We start from the raw sequence: 18,838 nt of genomic DNA, 5'->3' as shown, positions 1-18,838 counted from the left end.
TTAGAAGACAAAATCATTTCTGTTTAGGCATAGAAGTTATGCTACAACATTTTGGTGCTTATACGTCACTGGTATCATTCCAAATTTCGAGCTCTAAGTCGGTAATACAACCCATTTGGGGCTGAGGAGTTGAATAGTGCCTGAGAATTAGCATCAAACTGCAAAAGTGGTTCAATTCTAGGAAAGCACACGTAGCATCATCATTTTTATCCAGCCCAGCGTCTGCTGCTGGAGCTGAGACGCGCTGCAAGGCTGAGAAGGGCAGTGCCCTTGCGGTGGGGTGGCTCCCGGGCCCCAGCTGCACGGCGCGGGGCGACAGCTCAGGGTGACAGCTCAGGGTGACAGCTCAGGGTCCGGCGGTGCAGAGGCTGCCGAGCAGGAGCGGCGGTGCGGCCCAGCCCCGCGGCTCGTCAGTGTGCTGATCAGCACAGCGCATCACCCAGCGCCCAGCCCTGCGCTCCAGAACGAGGCACCGACCCAGCTCCAGCCTCCCGCACCGCCGGCTCCAGCTTCGGAGATTATTGCTGCACATCCGCCGCAACGGGAAACTGTGACAGCTCCACCTGGGTGTTTGATTTTATTTATTCATGGCCCGCGGAACAATGAAGTCAGAGGTAGGTGAATGATGCAGTGCAGGAAGTTGCTGCAGCAGTAGCTTTGCTACAGAGGTGATGATTTAATGTATCGGGCTAACGGTGGAGGGAAATATTCATACATTCTGTTTGTGCATGTATTGGGCAGGGGGCGAAGCAAAGCAAAGGTTCCTAGGTGCAGCAGATGACATTTTCTAATTATGTAGCTTTCCGTTACGCCTGAAGTAGTCATGTACAAAGGTTGTGCTTTCCTTAAAATGATAGAAAACCAGTCTTTTCAAGGCAGAGCTATCCATTTAACTTGCTGGAATTAACGGAATGTCATGTTTCATCCGTATAAATGCGTATCAAGTTCTCAGTGAAAAATAAGCCTGTTAATCATTGTGGCTGATGTGCTGTGTTATGTAGATTGCTGGCATTGATTCTGGGCTGTAGGTTCAGGTTTCACATTTGCATTCAGTCAATCAAGTCTGTGCCCACCCTGGATCCCTTCTGGTGAAATTCTGTTGATTTTGTGACCAGATGTATTTATTCTTTTATTTTGTGTGTCTGCTTTTAAATAAATCACCAGAACAATAACCAGTCCCACGGCAGAGGGAGCAGAATGTTTCAAGAAGCAAAATCCTTCTGTTAAATCACATGCCATGTATGCAGTTGTTAAAGGAGGGATGTTGATGCAAACCAGGGGGATGCTTCAGGATTATAACAAACTGGTCTCCTGTGTGTCTTGTCCCCAGGAAGGTTTGGGGACACAGATCCTCCCCCGAGTTCCTGAGCTCGTGCGCTGGCCTGTGTGTGTAGGTGCTTTGTGGTTGTGTAATGGGGCAGGGGGGTCCAGGCCTTGAGAATCAGGGGGTTAGTTTCTTTTTGCATAACACTTAGTAACGTAATGCATTTCTTGTGCTCAGTATTTTTTTCGAAACAAATTTGTTAGTTCATGGCAGTGTCATTGGATTTAAAAGATATTAATGCTAGTAGATTAATATCTCTTTATTTTAATGGGGTATTAATCATTGCTGGTTTTCCCAAGTTACTTTACACTGCTTTGGATGTGGTTTGGCTGCGTTCTGTCCAAGCTGATGAATGGAATCGGAGCTGCCACCCGCACCCAGGGCAGGAAGTGGCGAAATTCCGATTTGAAAACCGAGGCTCTCATAGGTGCTGCCTGTCAAGAAGTCAGTGCTTTCGGTCTTTACGCACTACTTTGATTTGGAGACAGTGGCCTTTCGGATCTTTTAATGTCGGCTGGAAGTAAAGGAATGAAAAATACCTTTATCAAAGCCCAGTTAAAGTTAAAATTAAATAGCCACAATGCTGGTAGATGGGAATCTATATGAACAGAATGAAAAATACCTTGACGTGTCACATGCTCATTGACACGAATGTCAGCAGTGTTCCTCTGCTGTAGAATAGCTGGGGATAATATGAAACCACTAACTTTGAACCTAAGCCTTGTGCGCTGTGCAAGTCCACTGGTCGACAGATTTGGGGGGGCTGAACGAGGGTGACGTCTAACTAGGGAATTTCTCCAAGCAGGCTGAGAGGTGTCAGTCGCGTCTCGTTGGTGGATTGAGGAGCAGTTGGGGCTGAGAGCCCTCGTCACTTTGAGAAGGTCACAGGCGGAGAAATCCAGCCTGGCTTCCGTAAGCCCCAGCTCCCCAGTTCCTCCCAGCACAGCCCAGGGGAACGAGGGCCCTTCCCTGCTCACGGGGGTTTGGGGTTTGGAGAGCGTTGGCCAAGCCCTGTGCGGGGCTCCCGAGCGCTGTGCCCCCCAGCTCAGGGCAAGGCCACATGTCACCCCCACGGGGCCGCCGCCAAACCGCAAACTCTGTTTTGTGCTTTTTTCAAGTGCGATAAATACTACTAAATATTACTAAAAATGACTTCTTCTTTTCCTGAATTACTATTTAGTTTTGAACATGATACCATTTAAAAGCATTAATCTAAGCAATTTTTCCCCAATTCTTTTTCTAAAATAAATAACATAAAACATTTTTTTTCTAATTTGCATAAGAGTAACAGATACTGCTTGGCAGTTTAAGAAAAAGTACTTGAATTTATAGATGCATAGCTTGATTAGAATTGAAGTATTTGTGCTTGCAGTTACATATATGCTTACATGTTTGAAGACCTGGAGCCTTTTGCATGCGTGTTTTTGGTTTACTCTAATCTGGATAGTAAGGATTGTGCGCATTGGATGTAAAAGTTTCTTATTCAGTACACAAACTGGGGGGGGAGCCCTGGGGGACTTAAGTCTTTGTTGCTGAAATCATGATTTTGATAGAGGGTAGAGACAAATTGTGCCTCATTGGTAGTCAAGTCACGCTCTTCATGCCAGAGGAACTCCAGTAAAAACTGAATGGCCCCCATGCTGAACAGCCGTCGAGCAATAAACCCCTGAATTTCCATATACACGCTTGCCAGTTGGAAACAGTGCCCGTGGAGGGCAAACAGAGCAGCAGCAACTGCATGAAGACGGAGCATTTTTTCATTACTCCGTCAACAAATTTAGTCGTTTGGGAGTCTGGGTTTTTTTTCAGTGTAAATAGTATTAGTTTTGCTGTAATGCGCATGAGGGCATCGCTAGTTTGCTGCAGTACTGAGCGCGTACGGGGCTGTTGAGCGTCGCTGATGTTCTTTCTCCTCCGCTCCCGAGCTGCTGGGAACAAAGGCGGCTCGTGCTGGGGCAGCGCTGGGAACGGGGGTTTTCCAGCATATACCAGTGGGTACCTGGGGGGCTGCTGGATGGACAGGCAGCATTCATTTTTAAGATTCTTACCTGTGACACTGTCACAATAAGAAATGCGTCCTCAGCGAGGACAACCAGGCGTCTCAGCATCCATGGAGAGAGCTGGGAGTTTAAATAGGTACATTATGCAATTGAAATGTTGATCTCTCAATATTTTGACAGTGTTGCTTCCCCAACGCTCAATCTTCAGAGTACTGAAAAGCTTCTGAAGGAAATCCACATTTTCCAGGAGAGATTTTTTTATTAAGGAAAAAAAAACCAATTGCAAGCAAGTTGGATCTTGTTTTGAGACTCTCCCAGGCAGAAACCACTGCACTTGGTAGAGGGGACTCCTTCAGAAGCACAGCCTTTAGATTTGTCTGGGTGTAGAAGGTCATCAGGCTGCCGTGCTGGGCCCATCACAAAATTGAATCACCTCCTGAAGCATGAGAAGGGAGATGAAACAAACAAAGAAGTGAACTTTTTAGAAGAGACTTGCTTTTCAGCAAGACAAAACTATCCAAAATCTATCCATCTGTGCCCCTCAGAAGAAACAGCATAGCTGGCCGTGTTTGGCAAAGTGGAAAACCCCGCTGAAATTCAGTTTAATCCAGGCTCCTCATTCTTTAGGTCTGGAAAAAAAAAAAATCACAGGCCTTATACATGTGATGACTGAGCAGCCTGGAGTTTGGGAAATGTTTTAGCCACTTTGTTAGAAAGCTTAGTTTTCTAATGTGAGCAGCATGGACCAAAGTGATGCTGTCTGAGGGTTTTTCAAAGCTGGTGTGTAGTAGCATCCTGCAATAGGGAGCGCTGCTCAGTCCTTACACGCTGTAGTAGCATTCAGAGGTATGTGAGGCTCTTCTTGGTGACAACCAGTGACAGGACAAGGGGCAATGGGTACAAACTGGAACACAGGAGGTTCCACTGAAATTTGAGAAGAAACTTGTTCCTGGTGAGGGTGGCAGAGCCTGGCCCAGGCTGCCCAGGGAGGTTGTGGAGTCTCCTTCTGTGCAGACATTCCAACCCGCCTGGACACCTTCCTGTGTAACCTCATCTGGGTGTTCCTGCTCCATGGGGGGATTGCACTGGATGAGCTTTCCAGGGCCCTTCAACCCCTGACACTCTGGGATTCTGTGAGCAGGCCGTGGTTTGGAGAAGGGGGAGGACAGCCGAGCCTGCTGACTTCTCTTATCATTTTTCAGATGTTCATCTGGAGTCGCAATGAGAACTTCTTCATTTTTAATATCAGGCATGAGGTGCCTGTGCCATAACCTTAAGGAAATTGAGTTTCGTGGGCTCTGGATTAGATCCTTAATGAAGCTAGGTTTGCAAGGTTTGTTGTTTGTTTTGTTCCACAAAAAAAATAAATACATGCATTAAATCAGAAATATGGAAGTTCTCATCTTCAAAACATTTTTATAAACATTTACTGATTTATATGCACAGCACAGGCGCCCACAGTACAGATGCAAATGTCTTCATTTTTCCAGATGGAAAGACTGAGGGAGAGGAAGGGAGGGAACGGTTTGTTCAGCTGCAGAGGAAAGTTGATATTAGAGGCAGAGCTGGATGCTGGCAATCTTTGTTCCAGTGCTGTGCTCTCCCAGCTGCCTGGGAGCATGAGACACCATCTATTTCATGTGCTTGGACAATGAGATAGAAATGTTTTTAAAAGTGTGATTTTGTGTGTGTACCCGCTGTGTACATGACATCTGCAGAATACAGTGGTTGGCAATGATTCTCAGCTCTTTCCAGCGAAACCTGATCTCTGAATTACACTCGGTGTCTCGTAGGCAAGGCTGAATTGACAGTATTATTTAAACGAGTGCAATCACGTCACACGTTGCAGTATAACGTGCTGCTTCGCACTTTGTACTTCTGTGTGTTATGAGAATGCTGGGGAAGCATAGCTGGACTGCCTTGAACGTCCAATAATGAGCACAGCAATCAAAACAGTGGAAACGACTAATATTTACAGACAAACAGAAAAAGAAAACTCATGCAAATGAATTTCCCTTCCCAGTCTTTCCAGTTTTCCCAGCGTCAATTCAATGCTCGGGTCCACTTTGCAGATCCAGAAGGTGTCAGTGGAGTGGCGAAGCAGAACAATTATAGTGCGATTAGATTGGAAGGCAAAGGGGAGAAAACCCAGCATCTCGGGAGGACAAGGGTTTTTGATGATGACCTGTTCAGGCTTGAGGCAGGTCGTTCAATACCGGTGTTGTGCGCTCCAACGGTATTTTCCTAAGATTTAAGCTAAGAATAGAATCAATCGAGACAGTCTTCAAAGCAGCGATCAGCAGAGGGGAAGGTCGGGATCAAAGAGTGTGGCTTGAGAAAGGGCCTGTTGTGCTGCTGAGCCTTTATTAGGGTACTGGGAGCAGGCAATGAAGAGTGTTGGTTCAGCTGTGTGCCCCGGCCGCGGGGCTTTGGCCAGAGAATATTCTTGGATTCAGTTCCAAAAGGGGAGGGAGGGAAATATATTGCCTTTGAGACACTGCTCTCTTTTTCCCTGGTTTGATAAGTGCAGCCAAAGCGAGCTGGCCTCAGCTGGGTGTCTTTCCAGTGAAGGGCCAGAGGAAAATATTTCCTGGTAATAAGACCTTACTGGTCTGATACTCTCTGTAGGACATGTTAGTGTAACTGTGATGTTTTGTATCTCTTGATTAGCATGATGAATAGACTAATGGAAAAAGAAAACACCGTTGCGTTATCAGTAACAGAACTGATGAGATGGGAAATGGGGAGGGGAGAGCGACAGCCTGATTTAAGTGTCTGAGTATAAAGCATTTGTATCCCATGGAATAGCTTATCTGTGCCATTATGCTCTTAAATCAGTGGCACACATGAATTTCAAAAGCGTTGCTTGGGGATTGAACTGATAGTAACATTAGCCTGCTAGCAGAAGTATGGGCGGCTGGGTGGAAAGGAAATAAGCCAAAGAAAATAATTGCAGGGTTAAATTTCACTCAGCTGTCCTTTCCTCCTTCCTTCCCTTCCTGTTTGTGTGTTGCTCTGAGCCCTGTTGTCATGGGACTCCTCTGTAACGCCATTTGTTTTGTCACACCATCCCACCCCAGCGCTTGCCCTGGACTTTATAGCTGCCCAGTCCTGCTTGCTTGGCTGCTCTGTTAATCTCTTCACACCGCACCGCACTTCACAAACCCTGACTCTTGCTCAGCAGAACATCCCACTGGCTGAGCTCACGGCTGCTGGTCTGCAGCCCGTTCCTGGCACAACCTTTGCCCCCCTGGCAGCCTCGCTGGCCGCAGGCTCAGCAGAGGAACCCCAAAAAGCCGGCTGCTCACCTTGCAGGGGCGGACAGGGCTTTGTGCAGCGGGCAGAGCAGCCGAGAGCAAGTGTGGGCCGAGCCTCCCAGCCTGGAGCAGCTTCTCCAGAAGGAGCAGCGGCTGCAGTGTGAAGCTGCAGTGTGGAGCTCACCAGGGGGACTTTTCATGCTTTTGGCCCCAGAATGTTTGCCCATCAGTCCAGCCGCCTTCATTAGCACAAAACACACATTCCTGACATTTCTGCAGTAGATAGCAGGGCAGAAAAGGAACAGAAATGTGGAGGACTTTGTTTCTTCAGGAATGCTTGCTTCTGCATTCGGCCGTCCGAACGCTCACTGGAGCTGCTGCGTTCTCCCGGTTTCCCCAGCAGACGGGTCGCACCAGCCGGGCGGTTACGTGGCTCCAGACCCGATGCTCACACCCTGCTGCCTCCAGCCTTTACAGAACCTACAGCTTTCTTTTGTTCTTGTCCTCATTTCTGCAGAGGACTGAACAAAATCCCTACTCCAACTTTCCCGTTTCGCCTTCGCGCCTGCTCTTTTTTTTTGAAAATATAAGGAAACCTGCAGAGTAGATTTTGGTGCAACTTCTGCTTCAGTCCAGAGCTCAGCCATCAGTGGAAGTGGATGAAGTAGCTGTCAGCTGGAAGAGAATACGAAGCATTAGTATGCAAAAGGAGCAAAACGCAAGCAATTCACATTGCTGCCGAGGTTTCTGTATCCCAGGACAATCTGGTTGCTACAGCAGTGTCAGATCTAGGAAGTCTGAAATAAAGCAAGATGCCTGGTGTGCATGTTTGCATATCAATACCAGAAGTGTTTTCTCACTTGCGTGTACCGCACAGTGTAACTGGTGCTGGAGGGCAGGAGCAATACCAGAGTTGCCAACACTTGTGCATGCAGCCAGTCCTTATGTTTGCTCTGCAAGCTTTCTTCTCTTGCAAACTCCACTTACTCGTCTGAATGCTGTATCTTCCACACTATCTTCTGGGTCCTGTTACCTGATCCTTTTGCGTATTCTGCTGCTAAGAATATCTGATCTGAATAGCTTTGCCCACTGCAAAAAATTTCAGCCCCTAGCAAAGTTTCCCAGCTGCTTCTACCTGGATAAACAGGTTCCTGAAGGCAAGCACCACTTCTTGGAGAAATCCAGTTTGTGAAGCAACCCAGCAAAGGGGTGGAATTTTTTGTTTATGTAGCCTTTGATTTTATTTGGATTGTCTCTTTATCCAGTCTCCTTATTGCACTTGTGTCCATGTTCTCAACTGTCATTATTAACTATTTTAGAACCTCAGGCGGGGACCCTGTCTCATCTCTCCTGGGGTATAAACTGGAGGGTAAAGTGGAAGGATGAGAGTGGAGATATGTAGAAAGCTGACTTTTATTTTTTGTTTGTCTTTCTTTGAAAACTTTATAAAAGGGAAAGCAGCATTCAAACCCAAGATTAACATGTTTCTGAAGGGTATCTTTTAGTGAATATCATTACATCCTCCAGGTCTCAGCTTTGGTATTAGAATAGGACAGACTGTGATGAAAAGAGATGCGCTCCCAGAGTAAAAGCTGAAGAGCTGCGTGCCTTGATTCATCATTACGGTGCTGCTCTGTCTCCCTTATCTGTTGCTCAGACTTCAATAGATAAAACTCTAGAAGGTTTATTGCCTGGATTGGCTAATATCCTGGCTGAACCATGCAAGATTGGCTGTCTGATCCAAACAGGACTAAATCACACAGATGTTTTGGAGAACACAGAGCAGCCAGGAGATGGTAAGAACGTGGTGATGGAGAAGAAGACCAAATGCTGATGAAAAGAAACGCTATCTGCTGGGAGCCAAATGTGATCTGACCAGCTTGCGTCTTGGACAGCGGCTGCGTTCCTTCCCTTGCTTGTGATCGCTGTAGAATGGCGCCATTGAGGAGATTTTATTTTCAGTTGGTTTTCTTATGGAAAAAAAAATTGTAGGTATTTGAATAATCTAGGAGAAGTGAGCCACCCTCTTAGGATATGTTTACCCAGCCTTTTAAAATGTTCACTTCCTCTGACATTTTTATTTTTCTTGGCACAGAAACGCTAAGTCAAGCTGTTTCCCCTTCCCTGAGCTCAGTGTTTTTAAAGGAAGCGAATGCTCAGTGTTGCTGAAGAATTTCAGGCAGCGCGACGGAGGGGCTGTGGATAGCAGAGCAATGCCCGCTTGCAAGGGGTCCTCCCACATTTTCTGGCTCTCATAATGAACTAAACGCTTGCAGCTCAGAAAGACCCTGTGGTACCAATGCTGCAAGTCTTATCCAACTCTGGATAATATGATTACAGCAATAGTTTAAAGGTTAGCCTATGTGCTGTAAATATATGATCTTCTTATATGAATTTTCTTATCCTAAACCCGTCTAGAATGGCTGAAACCGGATGAAAAGCGCTTCACAAGGCCTGTCATTTCAGTGGAGCTTCCTTAGCAGCTTTTAAAGCATTTAAATTACTGTAGGATGATATTCTGTCACCTCTTAGCGAGGCTCACACTCTAAACACTTCTATACACAACCAAAATTAAAATGGAATTGACTAAGTTCTGTCTCTCAAACTCATGGACTGTCTAGTGATTGTCTGGGTGCTTTCCATTAAATGTGGGCTCATATCTAATAAAGCTGGGTTATTTGGAGCAACAAATTGACCTACCACATCTGACCTACTATTTTACATTTTACAAATATTAACTCTTTCCATACACTTTTTTTTTTTTTTAAAGTATATGCATATAACATTATAGGCACAGTTTTGGGTTTATTATTCTATGCTTTAGGATATTGAAAGAGCAAGCTTTTCTACTGTAAATACATAGTTTTTTGGGTGAAAAAATATTTGGCACACAAGAAATCTTTTAAGAGCTTATGAATATAGCAGATAAGATGATTTCGGAGTCACCTGCACATGTGCTATTTTCATGGTCTCTGATTCTCTGGGAGCACATTTGCTTTCCAGGGAACTGTGTGCTCCACTCTCTCCATCATTGCACCCCAGTAAAATTCATTGTGATCATCGCAGCAAATGCAAGCAAAAAAGCGCCACATGCTGTTACCCTTTTTTAGGGAGAAATGATGAGGTGGCTGAGAGACGTGAGAGAAAAAAATATATTCTGATATATAGCTCATATGTAGGACCGGTTTTCTATGTAGCTGCCTACACGGAGAGCCCAGTGAGATGGTCTCAAGTTTATGTCCATCAGTTTCTAGGCTAAAAGATGTTGTCTCCTCCCCATGTTTGAGCTGTTACTGTGCTCAATTCTTCCCTGGCAGATGTTGTCCATCTTTTTTTGATATCAAGGATAGGCTCAAGTTACAAGGGAAAGAGTTGAGAGAAGTGGTAAGTAGCTCATCACTGGTTTGAACTCCCTCCCTCCTGCTGGGTTCAGGTAGTTGCAGAGAAGCGGCTGCACGTGTGTCCTGGGTCCGGCCGGCGGTACCTGCAGCACACGGGGCTGCGTGAAAGTTCCTGCTGACCTCTCTGTTCAGGTGAGAACAGCAGAGGGGATGCTTGTTCCTCTCACATCCCGTATTGAATTTGAGGTGCGCGCTGTGAAAAATGAGTCTGCTGCGTGAACGTTGCAGCTCAAAGCAGTACAGTAAACTAGGGAGTGTGTCCAAGTGCAGAAATGTTCATACTCTTGGAGCGCATATAGCAGGATTTTCCTTTCTAGTCTTCGCTAGCTAGCCAGCCAGCCTGCAACCCCGACACAGCACTTCATATAGACAGTGGAGAGCAATCTTCAAGCCACAGTGGTGCTGTTTGCTGAAACCTGCTGCAAAAAGTGCCGGCACCGTGATGGTACCAACCAGTGCACAGGGGAACTGTGGGGTCTGAAAAAAGCTGCTGTCGGCTTACTGCGTACAGAGAATCTCTAGTTCTGGAGCACAAACGTGGCACCAGATTGGCAAAAGTGGGATGTTAGAAAGAGAAACTGTGCATTGGTTTGATCTGGAGCAGTGGATGATGTTAAAACCGGAAATCTACATAAATCAATTGGTCAAATAATAAGCTAATCTAATGTCCTAAAGCTATCGGACACAATCTGTCAGGAAATGCAAGTTACCGTTCCTGCAGCGAGGGGGATTTGGACTGGCTGTGTGATACTTTGTGGTTTGTACCTCTGGATATATTTTGTGGGGAGCCTAAATATTGACAACAATAGTGAAGTTCTGAGGTAGCGTTGAGAACATCTCTTCCCACACATATCTAGATATCTTAAATAGATATCTTAGATCATACATGATCTTTCACAGCTCAAATCTGGTGTGTTTGAGTTCCTAGAGGAAGAAACGTCTGTTTTCGTGCATCTGGAACACTTAATGAGAGGGCTTGCCTTGCCTGACTATACTTGTCAAAACACTATGTCACTAATGACAGAGAAACTAATTTGTGACTGTCCTGACAGCACAGTCTCTACCTCTTGTTGGGAATGTAAAAGAAATAAAGGTTTGTGAGCATGAGGTGAAGTGAAAATATTTGAGAGGCTTAACAGCAAACTGTTCAACAGTTGCTGAGCATCGTGCTACCTTTGGTTTGGTTTTGACGGGTACTCTATATCTGGAAGTATTCTAGAGAATCAGAACTAATGGAAATTAATATTTTAATTGCTCTCTTCCATTGTGCAGAAATAACTAGATGGTCTCTGTTCCTTAAATAAGAATAGAAAAGTCTGTGACCAAAGCTGGTCACACAGCAGCCTTGTTCACAATGATTGGATCACTGCAAAGAGCCTTCCTTCTTTAAATAGCCACCCTATTAGCGAAGGATGGTAGGACAGCTCTGGAAGGCGTTTCTGTGACATTAAATTAAGCCTGTGCAGTATCTGACTCCCTTCTCTGAAGCCGGCCTTCATCTGCCAAATTCCGACAACCCCAGCTTGAGAAGGGTTTCTGAAGGCCTGACCCTGAGTGAGATCAAGTCTGGCCAGCTGAGATACTTTATATAATGACTTTGGGGCCTGGGCCTTTCTGATGTGGAAATGGAGAGCAGGTTTCCTGTCCCGGAGAGCGGGTAACGCCGTGGAGAAGCGGCGCAACTCGGGGATACACTCACGGCAGGGCGGGCAGGGAGCTGTGCCGAGTCCTTACGGCCAGAAACCACAAAGGCTGCTCTCTGTGAACAGGTGCTTTAATTATACAAATATGTTTGTCTTTCAACTGGAAATCCTTCCGTGATGTCCTTGCGAAGCACAGCAGCTATTGTGCTAAACCGTACTCACTGTGAGAGCAGCTCGGAGAGACTCAGTCAGCAAGAGCTGCCGGGCCTGGCCGGGGAGCTGGAACTGCTGAGGGTCGCGCAGAGACGAGAGATGGTGTTTTACACGGGGGCACATCAGCTGACTTCATTTGCAGAGCTGACTCCTACACTAAACAATTCATTTTAAACCAGAGTTTACCTTCCTCCCCCAATCACGTAGTTGCAATGTCAGCATGGAGGAGCTACCAGGCGGCTTCTCCTGAGTGTAATATAAATCTGAGCTCCTGATGAATGCTTTGCTATAGATGCTTGCCAAGACTCTTTCTGTAACAATTAAGAAGGGTTTCTTTGAGTAAAAATATCCATGCTGTTTGGCTGCCAAAGCATTGCATGTTTCTGGACCTTTAAATTAAAAGGAAGGAACTTTTGGTTAGAACAACATACATGCGTATCTTAATGTGGAGTCCTTCTGAAGCAAGACTTGACAAAAGCAGGTTTGATCCCTCTCAATAAGGCTCCAGAAACTGTCCCCAAACACTGTAACATCCTTAGGGGGCTTGGAATGCATTTTTTTCTAATAACGAAACGTCTTTCTCTTTTCATTTTTATAAGGAAAAAAAATAAATATTTAACCAGACTATGAGGAAATATATTTTCAATATTCATAAAATGCTCCAAACAACTGCTTATTTTTATTTGCCAGAATAGGGTGGAGCAGTGGGTTTTGTGGTTGAGATCACCCCCACCAAGAGAGATGACCTGTTGGCTGTATGTTCAGTGGTGATACAACCCTAATTTAATGTTCATCATGTTTTTAATTCTATAAATTTAGACTAGAATTCTCAGAGTATTTTTTCTTGCGGTCTCAGCACACAGATTCCTTATTAGCTTGTGCAAAACGTCTGCAATTAAAATTCCCTCGGGAGTCTGAACAATTTTGTCCTGGCCTGGTTGCATCTCTGAGCTTCTGAGCCTCTCCCCGCCATTCTGATGATGCTTTTATTTTTCAGCACATTAAAGGGCAGAAATGAAAGAGTGAGTTTAAATTGGAATATAATTAGTTCTTTTGTGGGTCTGCAATAATTAAATGTGCGTATGTGGGCAGGCAGTCAAGACAACACTGGTTTTACTCACTGAAAGCTGGACTGTCGCTTTACTCCAGAGCAAACTGCTGCTGCGACCTGTGGCAGAGCCCTTCCCATGGCCAGCGCTGCGGGACTCTCCTCCAGACGCTCACCTGGGCTGTGGCCACTTGCTCACCCTGAGCTGCCATTTGCAGTAGGGCTAAAATGCCACCCTACATGTTTGTCGTAGAGCGAGCTGGCATTTCGTGACAAGCGAACGCCAAGTTGCCTGACGTAATTACTGTGAGTAACAGAGAATAGATATTTTGAGTGTCTAAGGAAATGCTGTCTTGTGAAAGCTCACATATTTGGTTGACTTGTGGCAGCAGATTCCTCCTGCCAGCAAACCCGAGGAACGCCTTCACCCCGCCGTGGTGCCTGCCGAGGATTGAGCGTCGAGTGTCCGGCTGAACAAGCCCGATCCTCAGGACTGCGCTGAATAAACTGTTTGTGGGCCTGTTGCAGGACAAGCTCCAAGCGAGCGCCTGGCTTGGAGGAGTCCTCCAAACTGCCTCTGAGAGCATCCCCGGCAGCCTCTCCAGGCAGGTCAGACCCAGCGGTTCAGAAGCACACACGTGTTGGGCTGGGAGCATGCCACGGTGGGTTAGGGTGTGTGCAGGTTTGCTTTGGACACCCAGGACATGCTCCATGTCTCCCAGTTCATATCATAGAATCACAGAATAGTTTTGCATTGAAGGGACCTCCCCAGCTCCCCAGTGCCACCCCTGCCATGAGCAGGGACATCTTCACCAGCTCAGGTTGCTCAGAGCCCCGTCCAGCCTGGCCTGGGATGTCTCCAGGGATGGTTCATCCACCACCTCTCTGGCCAACCTGGGCCAGGCTCTCACCACCCTCAGGGCCAAGGATTTCTTCCTTATGTCCAGCCTGAATCTCCCTCCTTTACTTTAAAACCATCACCCCTTGTCCTGTTGCAACAGGCCCCGCTAAAAGGGCCGCCCTCTTTCACAAGTGATACCTTAGCTCTTGATGGGTAGCTGAATTCTCCCTTTTCTTCCTTTCTTGGCGCAGTAAGATAGAGCAGGTACAAAGAAGAGAGGAGGGCCGAGAACGACTTTTGAAGCAGAAATGGAAGCTTTCTTCCCCTACATGATGAGGTGTCTCCCACAGAGTTTATTTCACTGGGGAGGGGTGGAGGGTCAGGGCAAAGAGTAGAAGAGATTTCAGTTTTACTCAAGATGGCTCTTTTCTGGATAGGCTGACATGTGGCAATGCCTGTACCCCGAACCAGCTGGTCCTTACTGTGCTGGGCTGTGAAAACAGGAGTGCAACCTGGACAGAATATCACCAAGAAAACGAGGTAGTGTCACACTGGGGACTGGGCAGTTTTATTGTTTCTTTCAGAAAGCAGCTGAGATGAGAACTTGCCCAGTTTTTATTCTAGTCTATATATCCACACTGTGTAAATAAATTTGAAGTGAGGGCTTTTAAATGCATTTTTACAGCTTGTTTTAAAGGCAATGGAAGCAGGTTACCGATATAGAACTGCTATGGAAAGTGGGACGTAGTTATTACCGTAGGAAACTTGACCTGAAGATAAGGCCGACCTGGAGTAATGACAACTGATACAGGTGAAGAGCTGTTGAGAGCTGGAAGATATTTGTGTACAGACACATGGGGTAAACCAGAATATGTTAGCATAAGTGCATTTCTAAAAATAGCCCAACAGTCCCTGCGGTGTGTGACCTGAAATGGGAAGATACACAACACAAATTACTGCTGTCTCTCTGTTATCATGGAGAGCACATAACAGTTTACACTGTGCACAGCAGCATTTTGGGCACCTGCTTAAGTGAAAATTCCAAAGTAAATGTTTTTCCTTTGGAATTAATTAAAGAAGACCTTCCAGCTGTTGGTAAGGACACTGTTTCACACCCTGCTCTCGAGTCAATTGAAGCATAATTTAAAAATGCTGTCGCATCCCACCCTGCACTGCTGCCTCATTTGCCTCACCCTTGGGTTTGAGAGCAAGTACATTTCGTAGAACTAAAAGATGTATTGTGCCTGTCTGTAAAACTAGGTGTACACACACAAAATCAAGGAACTAAAATACTGTTTTTAAATGTAATTTAATCAATAAAGGGCTATTTACTCTTTAAAGATTTAAGCATAACGCCATGGGCAATGCAGGGCCAAGAGGGTTCCCCGTTGCTCCAGCAGTTTCTCGACCCCGGAGTAAACAACACGGCGTTTGGCGTGGGGATGAAATGACAAGAGGAAAACAGTCAGCTGCATTCTGGGGTGTGAATAATGCATCACCTTCTAAGTACAGTCTTAATATTCTGCAATGAATATGTTTGTTAAAGCACCACTCCCGCCTATTTCAGTTCTGTTGGTGAAATCCAATGGCTAAGCTGCCTTTTGGAGTTGCAAAAGGACTGCAAGGCCTCTCTGATGTTATGTTGTAATTACGACAGCACATGAGCGTTTAATGAGAATCAGGAGACATGAAGCTTTGAGTCTTTAACTGTCAGCCTGCAGCAAAGAAAAATGCTAAACCGGAGCATTTCTGCTGAGCTGCCATTGCTGACCATGATGTTCTCAGTGGCCTGATGCTGCCTGAGCGAGCAGCGGCAGTCTGGGAGAGCTCTCACAGAGCTGGGGGGAAGGGGGGGCTTTTTATTCTCCACAGTGAAAGGCAATTAACTGTAAATTCTACTTAAAGACTTTAATAGCACACTATGCAGTTCATCTTCCACTCACCTGCATGTTTATACCTGAGAATTAGGTTGTTATGTTGTTGTTTATTTACTGGTTTGGAAAATATCTGAAGAGAATTTGTTGATGGAGGGGAGATGACAGGATGATTATCTGTCAAATCAGCAGGTATTTACTGCTGATGATACAGGAGTCGGCCTAGGCAGAGAATGGCAGGTTGATTACACGGAAGAATTTTCTTTAGTCCCGTTTCCTCTTAAATGCTTTGTGTCACAGCCTGTAGTGGCTCTTGCTTTGGTGCTACGTTCTTCTTTCCACGCTGTTATTTCTTAAGTTGTATGTTAAGTGACAGATGCAAAGGAGATTTGGGGGAAAACAAACCATAAACCAAATAAAGCCCCACAAAGCATGCCTCCTGCTGGTTAGAATGAAGAAATAGGTAGTCCTTGCAAGGTGATTATGAATTAGTTACTTTAGTTATCCATGCCATGCTGGAATAGTTTTCTTAAGGAGTTACTTTTTTAGTGCTTATTGGCATACCTTTACATTCAAAACGTTGACTTTGAGTGACTGCTAACCTGATAATCTGCCTCATTTCATACCTCTTCATCACCAAAGGGACTTTTCTCCCAGTCCCTCATCACGTCAGGGATGCTGCTCTGCATTGGCCTGTGGCAGGATGGCGTGGAATTATGTTTTGTGCGATGTACGGACAAGGAAATTCTGTCCCTAAGTGACAGATTCTTTATTCCCATTAAGTTAATATCTTTGGTGGATCTTGGAAGTGAAAATGGATTACTTGGAACTAGTTTTCCTGGTTTATTCGATGTGGGACAGCGTGGTTTGAGCTGTGGTGAACACGAAGGCAAAACTCTTGTGGCTCATTCTGACTGTGGTCCTGTTTTATTGTGTACGGGTTTGGTAGTATACATGTGTAGTCTGGGGACTTGGTGCTGCATATGTCAATAAAGTTAACCATACAGAAAAACATGTATGCGTTTCTCAGATTGGAGTGTATAATTCCAGTGATGGTGTGCAGGAGGAAGAACGCTCCAGGTGAGGCTGTTGTTTGGAAATCTGATGCTCGTGAGTCTTCCCATTTTCCATTTGTCCTTTTCCCAAGTGTTTCAGTGATCTAGAAGTGGGAAATTAAACTATTGGGGTAATTGCTAAACTGAGGGAGTGTGGTCTGGACAACCGAGTAGTGAGGTGGACTGTGAAGGGAAGAAGCCAGAGAGCCGTGGTCAATGGGGCAGAGTCCAGTTGAGGCCTGTATCCAGTGCAGTGCCTCAGGGGGCAGTGCTGGGCCGGTATTATTCAATATATTCATCAATGATATGGATGAGGGAACAGAGTGACTGTCAGCAAGTTTGCTGATGACACCGAGCTGGGAGGAGTGGCTGACACTGGAAGCTGTGCTGCCATCAGAGACCTGGACAGGCTGGAGAGCTGGGCGGGGAAAAATTTAATGAAATATAACAAGAGCAAGTGCAGAGTCTTGAATCTGGGCAGGAACAACCCCAGGTTCCAGTGTAAGTTGGGGAATGACCTATTAGAGAGCAGCGTAGGGAAAGGGACCTGGGGGTCCTGGGGACAGCAGGGTGACCATGAGCCAGCACTGGGCCCTTGTGGCCAGGAAGGCCAATGGTACCTGGGGTGGGTTAGAAGGGGGACCCAGGCTGCCCAGGGGGGTTGTGGAGTCTCCTTCTGTGCAGACATTCCAACCCGCCTGGACACCTTCCTGTGTAACCTCATCTGGGTGTTCCTGCTCCATGGGGGGATTGCACTGGATGAGCTTTCCAGGGCCCTTCAACCCCTGACATTCTGGGATTCTGGGATTCTATTTCCAGGTCACCCCTCAGAGGAGGGTCGTGCTCTTGGCCTCCGTTGGCCTTGCAGGAACAGGAGAGCCCCAGTTCCTGGGCCAGGATGATCAAATGCAGGTGCCTACCAACACCAAATAGATAGTTTGGACCTAAAAGTCATATATTGAGCTGAGACTAGAAACAATAGCAAAAATAGCGTTTGAATCACCTCAGATCAAAAATGGTTTGTCCTGTTATTTTAACACTTTGTACCTAAGTAGTCTTTCGATATAGCTTATGACTCGCATGAATATGAAAATGTTATTCCCGTTCCCTCAGAATTAAACATCTGTAGCTGTAAATGATGTCTTTTGCACTTGTAAATTTTATCTTGTTTGTTTATAAATTCTTCTACAAAATGCACTTGCATTTAAGGTATTAATGTAGATATTATACTTTCTTACAGAGTACCTTAATATAACGAATGTAAAATCTGATTTAGAACATGCAGTAAAAAAAATATTAGGTTTTACTACACATAGAAGAAACAAAATAATGAAAATGTGATGCGTTTACTAACCTTAAAGTCACTATTTTCTTTCTGTGCTTTAGAAAATATGAACAAAATAACACAGTTCTTGTATATCTCATTGGTTGGGATACTCAGCCAGTTGTTGATAAGAGCCATTCCAGTTTCAGCCGAACTATGAAGTTTTATGCAAGTATTGGATATGGTTTGAATACATTTGCTATATTTTTGTCTCATTTTGCACTGTTTCTCCATTTCATATGCTTCTGCTTTGATAAGACGCTCACCTGTTTCATTATTCATCTCTAAATCAAGAGTAACTCTGAAATGAACCATATTGGAAAAACACCACTACTAATAATGTTCCTGCTGTTCCATGCCCTAAACAATGCCTGTCTTGTTTATCCATATGTGTATTTGTAGACCCAGAATACTCTTTGCAACTTAGGATAAGACAAAGTACCTAAAGATGGTTGCGATGCACATTTGTCCGTGCAAAGGAGGCACCTTCCCTGGCCCTTCTGACAGGGATTGTGCAGGGAGTCCTAGCAAGATGGGCCTGAGAGATTGGGGGAAAACCATTTTCCTAAGTAAATATTGGTAGCCTTCTACTTTTCTCCAACCACACAACTGAAGCAGAACGCACAGTGTGTCGCCTGCTGTGAAGTTCTCTCGGATGGGAAAATGACACCTTAATGAGAGAGCACGGGAGAAACGGTTCCGAGGCAGCCGAGTGTCAAGCGCTGACATGGGGGAAGCTCCGGCTCTCTGTGCACACTGACCTAGATGCTCTTTAGCAGTGTCAGGTGAAATAATACCCAGGCTACTTGGCTGGGTATTTTAATCTGAAATACCAGATGTACATGAGCAGAAAGAAGC

General features: G+C 45.5%; 1 protein-coding gene across 17 annotated transcripts in view; it reads left to right on the top strand.

Moving 5' to 3' along the window:
- The window catches only part of IQSEC1 (IQ motif and Sec7 domain ArfGEF 1), a 322,136-nt gene that overhangs the window by 219,458 nt on the left and 83,840 nt on the right, over positions 1–18,838 (top strand). Inside the window, exon 1 of one of the 17 annotated variants that reach the window (XM_065074874.1) lies at positions 379–614. The exons of the other annotated variants lie outside the window; for them this stretch is intronic. The gene's annotated coding sequence lies outside the window, so the exon portion shown is untranslated. Of the gene's footprint in view, positions 1–378; positions 615–18,838 lie in introns of those variants that run through there. 17 annotated transcript variants of the gene reach the window in all.

Source organism: Columba livia, chromosome 10, assembly GCF_036013475.1.
Source record: "Columba livia isolate bColLiv1 breed racing homer chromosome 10, bColLiv1.pat.W.v2, whole genome shotgun sequence".
In the NCBI taxonomy this organism is placed as follows: domain Eukaryota; kingdom Metazoa; phylum Chordata; class Aves; order Columbiformes; family Columbidae; genus Columba; species Columba livia.
Note: the sequence above shows the minus strand (reverse complement) of the source record. Positions and strands in the feature narration are given on the sequence as shown.